Here is a 9180-nt window from a genome sequence, read left to right as displayed (position 1 = left end):
AGAAAAGGCATTCCCATGTTTCTTCTGCAAAACTCACAATACGGAGCAGTGTCCCATAACCCTGGACAGGCCCTCTGTCATCTCATTATTTATTGAGCATTTTTATTGTCAAACTAAAATAGTACTGATTCATGTTTTACGTAACACACTTCAGGCTTAAATTCTGAATCTATTTTTCCCCTGAAAAGAAATTCCATTCCTCAAGAGAATAACATATGTAAAAACTCTTTTTCCTCATGCCTTAGTTTATACCACAAAAGGTGGTAGGTCAGCTGCAGCTTGTAGTCTGCCACTTGGGTCACTCTGTTGCAGTCAAGAGCAAGATTTTAGGTGAAACGAATTGAAAAGAGAGAGAAAATGATTAGTCATCTGCCGTGGGTTGCAGAAGGCAACATATTTCATTTTTGTATTTTTGTCAACTATTCAGTCTCCCTGATACTATTCATCTTAATAATTTTAAGACTAATATTGACAAGGATTTTACCACTTCACTCACTTTTCTAGACATCCCTTAGCAGTTTCCAGTGGTCAAACCCTCCTATTGAGAGTTCACCTGTATGTGTGGACTACCAATTTTTGTCATATTCTTGACGACTTGTCGCCAAAATACCAAACAATTTTTTGAGTTTTTCTTTCCCTGTCCTTGTTTTTCCTGATTTGCCATACAAAGTCGATTGATATATAAATCCTCTCATTAAAAGGGTAGAAAAAGAAAGTTATTTAGGAACAATTATGGAGGACACCATAAATACTATTAGAATTTGGGATGTGGTTTCAGAGCAGTTGTAACACCATTCAGGCTGCCATTTTTGCCTGCTGTAGCCCAGATATTTGCTGCCAACCCTTCTCTAGCATGTCCACAGCAGCAGAGGCGGCTGACTCAGCTGAACATGAACCATTTTCTGTCTGAGATGTAACTGCACGACTTCCCATGGCTGAAATCGTGTCGGGATTGGGGCAGGCCCGCTCTTGGGTTAGCTACGGAGCAGCACCCTTGGACTCTGGAGTGAAACCCGCGTGAAGCAGCAGCAGTCATGCCAAAAAACCTCCCATCTGCTGCGGGCAGGGCAGGAGGAGATTGCTCGGCCGAGACGAGCTGGAATGCTCCCTGTGGGTAACGCAGCGCATGCCATTTCCAAAAAGGGAAAGGGTGTGCGTGCGGTGAGGTTTCAGAGATCTAATTAGAGACGAAGGGAAGCCGACGCACTTGGGCAGCGCCATGGAATAGAAAGCTAACTGGCCGGAGCCCTGGGAAACGCTGACGGAACAGACAAAAGAGCTCAGCCAGCAATGTTTTATTGTGAGTTCAGGATGTGGACATGTGTTACTTCTGCCTTTATTAGCTGCACGTTTCACACAAACCCTGTGAGACCGCCTGGCTGAACCCCCCCCTTTTCCCCCGGCTCCCCTCAGGGCCCCAGCCCGCCAGGGGAAGCCCCGCGCCTGAGGCGGGCCAAAGGCCCCGCCACCCGCGCGCGCGCACGCGCCGGGCGCGCACCGCGCGCCCTCGCCTAGCCCCGCCCCTCAGCCGGCCGGCGGGGAGGGGGTGTGGCCAGCCTCGTTCCCGCCCCGCCGCCCGCCTATAAAAGCGGCGCGCGCCGCCCGCGCCCGTTCTTTTCCTGCGGAGCGGCGGAGGTGGGCGGTAAGGAGCGTGCGGGCGGGGCGGGGATGGCGGCCGGGTTTGCCCGTTCGTGATCGGTTTCCCGACGAGCTCGCTCCGCTGTGGGGTCGCGGACGGCAGCGGGGCCCGCTCCGTGGCGCCAGGCCGGCATCGGGTGAAGCGCCCTGCCGCCGGCGGGGGGCGGACTACAGGTCCCGGCGTGCCCCGCGCGGCCGTGGGGAGGGAGGCGGGAGCGCGGCGGCGCGGGGCATGCCGGGACTTGTAGTCCGCGCGGGCGGCGGCCACGTGTGCGGCGGGGGCCATCTTGCCACAGACATTGCTGGGGATGGGAGCAGCCCCTGCCTGGGCTGACACCGCCCTGTGCTGTGCCGCTAAAATCTGCGGCTCTAACGCTGATAAAGGACTTGGCAGAAACGCAGCAATAGGAGAGAGGTGTTCTAATAAGGCTTATGGGTCACGGCAGTATTTGTTGCAGAGGACTCTGCATCAGAGTGTGTTGCCTTATACCAAGTTACAGAAATAGTTATTGTAAAATCCATGGATACTGCCAAAAATACTTAAGTTTTTTAACCTGAGCATTCAGATGACTTCAGTGTCCTAACTATTGATGCTTGCTTTTCTTTCTAGGTAATGAGAAGAAAATAAAAGGGATTTATTGAAATTATTAAAAAAATACATGGCTTAAGGTGATAACAAAAGGCTAAGTTTTACAGCAGGATGACTAGATAAGTTCCTTATGACTTAAGGAACATGCTGTTTGGTTCATGTAACCCCCTGGTCAGTTAAACAATGTGACAATGGAAGCTGTGCCAAACCGCAAGTAAATGTCCTCAAGCAGTTTACAAACAATTAAGGAAAAGCAGGCTTCTCCCTGATGAGGGTGAAAACCCCCAAGGACCAGTAGAGACCCTCATAAGACCCCAACAAATGATAACTCAAGTGTAAATGTAACTTTGCATTGCCTGGCAAATGTATAAATACACGTTTTCTTAATGCATGACTATGCTTTTATTCAGAAATGTGCAAAAATCCCCCATGCACCTGGCACTGCAGTAATGTCGGCTCCCTAACTTGTTCATGCTGGCGAGTATTGTTCCCAAGTTCAGTGATAAGGGCACCTTTTTCCTTCTTGGTGTGCCAATGTGATTGAGCAGTAGTCCTTCTGGAAGAGCGGGCAATGCAATACAAAGCAGCAAGGATTCTAGGTTATCTGCAAGCAGAGATTAGGAGGTGGTTGTGTTCATGTAAAAAGCTGTCGGCTTCATTCATTCTGTGTTGAATTAGTTTGTCCAGTGATAGCCCCAGTCAGACACTATTAGATTACTGAACAGTGAAGTTCTTGTGTCTTTACAAGCTGTTAGTAAGCCTTGATTATTGGGTGCAATAATATACTTAACTTGAGGGTTTTATGGCTTAAATTGTTCTGGTGATATGAAACAAAACAAAGCTTAGTAATCTCTTGCATTTATTTCATCTACACATTGTAGTAATAGACGTTTTACAAGCTACATGTTTTAAGGGTTATATATGATGAAACAAATGTTTTACTTTCTTGTTTCTTTTGCTGGGTGAGGTGACAGATTTAAGTACTTGATATGTAGTTAAAATTGAATTATCTGTGTACAAAATGAAATTGTTATGTAGGCACAAAGGATTAAAATCTTGAACCAACAAATTTTCATTAAAAATCTTCTGGATAAAAGATTAATAGTGGATAGATGCAGTTATTATGCAGTTATTTTTACAATCCCTTTAATATGGGATTTCAAGCAGATGTAACTTGTCACTCCTTTGTTACTAAAAAATGGCTTTCTTGCTGATTTCTAAAAAAAAAAAAAAAAAAAGCTGCAAACTAGGACTGAATTGTTTAACATTTCATTACTTCTGAGACTAAGTCTCAAAATGTGAATGATTTAATGGCCTGGTACTAAGTATTCACTTATTTCAAGTATTAAACTTGTTTACTGTTTGTTTTTAGGTATGAAGTGGAAGCTTTCAATGATGACCAATATATTATACAGAAGCAGTAAGGTAATTGATTTATTTTGTTGCTTTTGAAGTAACTTTTTTCCTACTGTTGATGAAAACAATAAATGCTTCAATTTTTTCTTATTCCCTATTTTTTGTTTGAAAGTACAGGATGTGTAAAGGGTAATAGGTGGCACTTTGTATGACTATCAAGTGGGACAAAATGGAAAAACAGTTTAAACTGAGTAATACATGTCATTTTTGTTTTACTCAGGCTAGTGCTTAGGTCAGGTGCTCTTAGTGTCATTTCTTTTGTTGTATCACTTGAATAAGCATGAAGACCTATGTGATAAATCAGTTGGTTAACTTCTGCTGAACTGTACTGATTACAGAGATGGTGCAAGTTAGCTGTCTAGTATTGGGTGTTCTTTGGAGCTAATGTGTTTCCACACACATGGCCATATTTAGTAGTTGCAAAAAGGGTCCAAAATCAATTCAGGCCAACTTTTTCTAGCATGTACAGAATCTCCAGTGGTTTTAAAGACTTATAGTATAATACTATGAAAAAGGGAATTCTTGGTGCTTGTTTATCACTTCTGACTTAGTAAACTTCTGATTTAGTAATGCTGTAAGATGTTTTCTGCTTAAACTAATTTCTGCTTACTTTCAATTCTAGCCCTTTATGGAAGCACCATCTGAACTAGAAGAATATTTGGTATGCAGAAGTGGATTTTCATGAAAGCTATCTTTTCAATAATTTGCAGGGATACATTAATATGGTAAGTGGCGTAACATAAATGTGTGATCAAATTAGTAGGCTTGTCATGGGCTTTAGAACTGAATTATTGCTGTATTTCAGGCATGCTATTTGATGTGATTTGTTTTTGAAATGTGCAGACTGTGAAGACAGGTGAACAGTGTTTCAAATAGCACTTGAAGGAGCTGTTAAAATGTCTGAACATACATACTAAATTTGACAAACATCACCTCAGGGTGACTTATTTGTCAATGTAGACTTTATTGGAAATTTAACGAAAGTGTTTAGGTGAAGAAAAGGGTAACACCTGGAGATTTTTTGTTATTCTGACTTGGAAATTCAAAGTAGTAATATCAGGGTCTGTATTTAGTCTAACTTAACTGACTCAAATCTGTGCAACTAGTGGCTGTGTCTGGAAAGTGAAAACTCTGGGAGGAAGGTGATCCACTAGACTAAAACCTGGTCATTCCTAATGGGCTGTATTACATGACGTGTTGTAACTGATCATTTTATTCCTTTCTAGAATGTCTGAGCAGCTTTGAATAATGGGAAAATTCATTGTGATTGATTTCCTGGTACAACACACAGAGGTAATGCTTATTGCTGAACTGCCAGAACTGTTTGTTAATTGAAATGTATTCCCTCTTAAAGCTCTGAGTATTCCCTCTCCAGTGCATTTGCATATGAAAGACAGCTTATTTTGTGGGATATATAAATCTATTACTTGTGTTGTGACTCTGATATTAGAGAACTATTCTAATTATAAAAGTGGTGGATTGTGATGAAACTGCCAAACCTGATTTGCTGATGAAAAACTTCATACGGATCTGGCTTCTGAAATGAAACCACTTTTCTTTCAAAAGTTATTTGATCTCCCAGTTAGTGCAACTTATATGGTTGCTTGCATGTACAAGCTAGATGTTGTGAATAAAGACTTGGGTCTTTAAAACTAGACTTGGGTCTTTAAAAAAGACTTGGGTCTATTAAAACTCAGCTCGTGTCCATCTTTATGTGGGCGTGTGCTGTTGCCCAGCAAATAGTAGCACCTTGGAAGAGCAATTTTAGATCCTTGTTTTTTCAGGTATCTGGTATTAGAGCTGATAAAAAAACAAATGTTTGCTAGTTATTAAAAGTGCTCTAAGAACTAAACTAATTCAGAAAGACTAAGTCTAAACTTATACTTGAAGCAGGGAAGAAATATGTAGGCGAACACTGAAGGTTCCTCAGATGTATTGGTAGTTTCCCTAACCTTCATTCTTACACAGGTACCTGAACTTAATCCCTTTCAATGAAATGCACTTGGAATCTGAACTTGTGCATCTTTCATTTACAAAGTTAAAAATCTAAGTGTTGTGAAGACAGGTTCTAATCTTGCTGTCTCACTACACGCCCATAATTTTATTCCCTTCCTAAAAAAAAAAAAGTATTTAAAGATCTTGCCTAACTACCAACAGCTTGCTTTGAAGAGTGTTCATTTTGAAGAGCAGGCTTTGTCCCGGTGTGCAAAGTCAAAACGTGGGAGTGAAACTTTTTGTGCTGTAATGCTATGTGTAAAATGATGAATTGTTTAGACATGCAGCATTACAAGTAGGAAGTGGAATTTCTGTGACATGGCTGATCTAGAGAAGTTGGAAGTAGCAAGCCTTGTTAGTAAAACTAACTGTTGCAATTTGTCTCTTTGCAGAGATGCTTGAAGGCTGCTTCTAGAAGGTATGAATTCCAATTAATGGCATGATTAAATTAAAAAGCTTGTTCTGTTGGAATGGTGATGCCCAAAACTATTGGTATGTCTGATCAGTGAAGAACCATGGAAAACTTATGAAGTGTTTTATAATCTATCTTGGTTTTAAACCAAAGTTTTATTGGGTCTAGCTCAAAATGAGATACCTAATTTTCCTATTGTTTGCAGGACAGTAGTGTTTGGAAGAATGTAGTCTGGATGCAGTTTATGTAATGCTTGCTTGTTGATTGATTTTAGCTTTTTCTGGAGTTCTTAATGTTGTGATGCAAGCTGAGAACCACATATTAGCTAATTCAGAAATTAAGGTTTTGATTTTTGGTATGGGGAGATTCAAACTTGACTGGTTAGATGCTTGTCACAGTTCATAGCCAAGTTAAGCAGTAGCCGGGTAAGAGATGCAAGAAGACTTACTGTGGTAGGAGAATATTTCCAGATTGTTTTATGGAACTTGTGGAGTACTGATTCTTACCCACTAGGTGTTTAATAATGCAGTTTGGTCTGTGAGATTCTATATAGATAGGAAGTTGTGTTTGGAGTGATGGAAGAAAACCTCTAAACTAGTGTTTCTCTTTTCAGGCATGCATGTGGCCCAAACTGTATGAACAAATGCTTTTAGTTTGTTCAGGTATGTAATTAAAAAGCTTCCAAGCATTTTATCATCAGGTCTCAAGTAATTCTGTGCTTACAGGTTGGGAACTGTTAGTACTATGACAGCTGCTGATATGCTTATTACAATAATTGATTGTCAGTATATTTGCTTATTCAGTACATGTACTGAACTTAAGACCACTTGTTCCCCAGGGCACCTAGTGCTAGTAGCTGTGCCTAACTGTAGATAACCTTTAAATCTACATTAAAAGTTCTAGATGCTTACTTTATTTAATATGTCAAAAGACATATTAGAATTTCTGATTTTTGTATAGCAATCAGAAATGCTATATATAAGTACATCTTGTATTAGATTTACATTTGCCATACTGCTTCTGTGTCTCATCTGTGATGATCCTATCCCGAACCTGAATTCCTTGCTGAAAACCCTAATCCGGATCCGGCTTCTGAGATGAGACCAGAAGACTAAATTTAAACTTTTGAGAAATATTAATCTTCAATGGGATTTTAGGTGCTTTCGGAAAAAAGTGTGCAAGTTGAAATTTCTCCCTCAAATGAACCATTTTATTTAGACCTTGTTCTCCTTTTTTCAGTGCTGAGTTGGAACATTTTTGTCAGTGCTGCCTGACAACTGTGGATGATCTGTAACTGGAAGAAAGTGTAATGTCTGAAGAGCTTTTCTCGCCTGGAGTGGGACCATGCTTTTTAAAAACCTACTGAAACAGTTATTGCAATTGTTTAGCAGATACTGTTTTCAATAACTGCATGTGAACCAAAATCACTGTCTGCGTATTTAAAAAACACTTTTCCAAAAATAAACTGCCAACTGTAGGAAGGATAATAATGAATAGGGAAGTGAGTGATCTTTACATGAAAAAGAAACCCTGAGCTTATTGACCCCTTCAAAATACAAGGGCATGCGGACTTGATGATACTGAGCATCTGTAATAACTGAAATAACTGGAAGTTGCAGGTAGGCTGTGCACGGTTGGTTACACAAATTTAAACAGTCTGATTCCTGAAGGTGGTATCATCTGGGAGGTAGGTGAGGTGATGGTGCAGAAGCATAAACTTGAAACACTTGTAAGGAGGGAATTCAGGTGTCATGAGGGAAGTTGTGGTTACAAAAAAGGCATGGACTAAAGCTTGCACTGGCTTCTGTATCTACTGGGGGAAAAGGAAGGGGGGGAAGGATGGGTGGGGCTTCATAGGCTGCCAGTTTAGTGTGAGAAGACCAATACCACAATGGAACTGTGCCTTTGGTGGAAAACACTGGCAGTGTTACCTGTTCCCTGTGTGAGGGGAAATGTCAGCAGAGGGAGAAGGAGTACATGCATTAGAACTTCTGCTTGGAGCAGTCAGTTGAAAACTAACCATGCAGTAACATGTTAGCAGTGTATTTGTGTGCAGCAAACAAGCACTCCTCCACAAAGGGGAGGGATCAGGAATTGGTTGCCTCAGTTGTCTTTAAAGACAAGTTATGTACCTAAGACGCAATCCACCTTTAAGCATGACTCTTTAACCTCATTGTCAGGAATGCTTTCTAAAGGAAGGAATACAATAACGGTGTGATAACCAGCAATTAATAAAGCTGCAGTTTCTGTATTTTGGTACATTCCAAAAGGATTCAGTAACCACCCTGTGGTCTGCAGCCAAAAATGACAGCATTGGGTGCTAGCAACCAACTTCCTTTAGAAAGTTGGAAGAATTACTACAGCTCATGGAACATGCTTACTTGTAAATAGCAAATAGCACAGAAATGCAAAACACTGAGCAGTAGCATCTAAAACATTGTGGAGGTCTGAAATGAGTAACCATCTGACTGCAAAGATGTATGCTAATGATCTGACTGCGGTCCAGGTGTGTATTGGCTTGCTGAGTGTCTCATCTGCTTTGGTTATTGCTAGTGAGCAGCTACGTTGGCCAAAGGCTGCTCCTTCTCCACAAGTAACTGTAAATCAGTCTGTTGGATGTACTGGAAGCTGCAGAATGGGATTGCAGAAGAACTTGATGGCTTTCAACAAAATTCCGAATTTTTGTTAAAACGAATGTTGCTGAGAAGGGTAGGTATTCTTATGTGCAATGTATTGTACATGCTCTTTCTTGAATAAAGAAGGATGTGAAAAACTGCTAGGTGTTGCACATCAGGTCTGTAGTCACTTACAGAGTTCCTTGGCAGCTTGTACTTTGCAAGAACTGCGAAGGCAGCCTGGCCTTGCTGTACTTGCTGGTACGGGATGTACTGGCCATGTGACATTCCACACTGTGCTTGACTGCCTCCTGGACAGTGCAAACTCTGCTGATGATTATGCACTTGAGAAGTGTGGAGGGTTCAGTCTCCATCTTCTGTCCACAGCATTTTTTATGATGAGATCTTGATGCTGTTGACAGCACTTGGTGAAGCTCTTTGGCTGGTAAGTCAAAGTTGCAAGTCTTCACAAGGTCGTTCACTTGTCTTCTGGGGTTGGATGGGGGTGGGGAGAA

At 41.3% G+C, this 9180-nt stretch overlaps 1 long non-coding RNA gene across 4 annotated transcripts; it reads left to right on the top strand.

Moving 5' to 3' along the window:
- The first annotated feature begins 1609 nt into the window (after positions 1-1609).
- On the top strand, positions 1610-8826 carry LOC311435191. Of its 4 annotated transcripts, none has more exons than XR_014691982.1 (7): positions 1610-1642; positions 3600-3652; positions 4266-4368; positions 4870-4936; positions 6031-6056; positions 6664-6712; positions 7290-8826. It is a non-coding gene; the product is annotated as an uncharacterized lncRNA (long non-coding RNA). The 4 variants fall into 4 exon arrangements; XR_014691983.1 differs by lacking the exon at positions 1610-1642 and adding an exon at positions 1676-1775; XR_014691984.1 differs by lacking the exon at positions 1610-1642 and adding an exon at positions 1887-2053.
- The last annotated feature ends 354 nt before the right edge of the window (positions 8827-9180 follow it).

Source organism: Aythya ferina, assembly GCF_964211825.1.
Source record: "Aythya ferina genome assembly, chromosome: 3".
Lineage (NCBI taxonomy): Eukaryota > Metazoa > Chordata > Aves > Anseriformes > Anatidae > Aythya > Aythya ferina.
The sequence above is the reverse complement of the archived record's forward strand: the minus strand, read 5'-3'. Positions and strand labels throughout refer to the sequence as shown.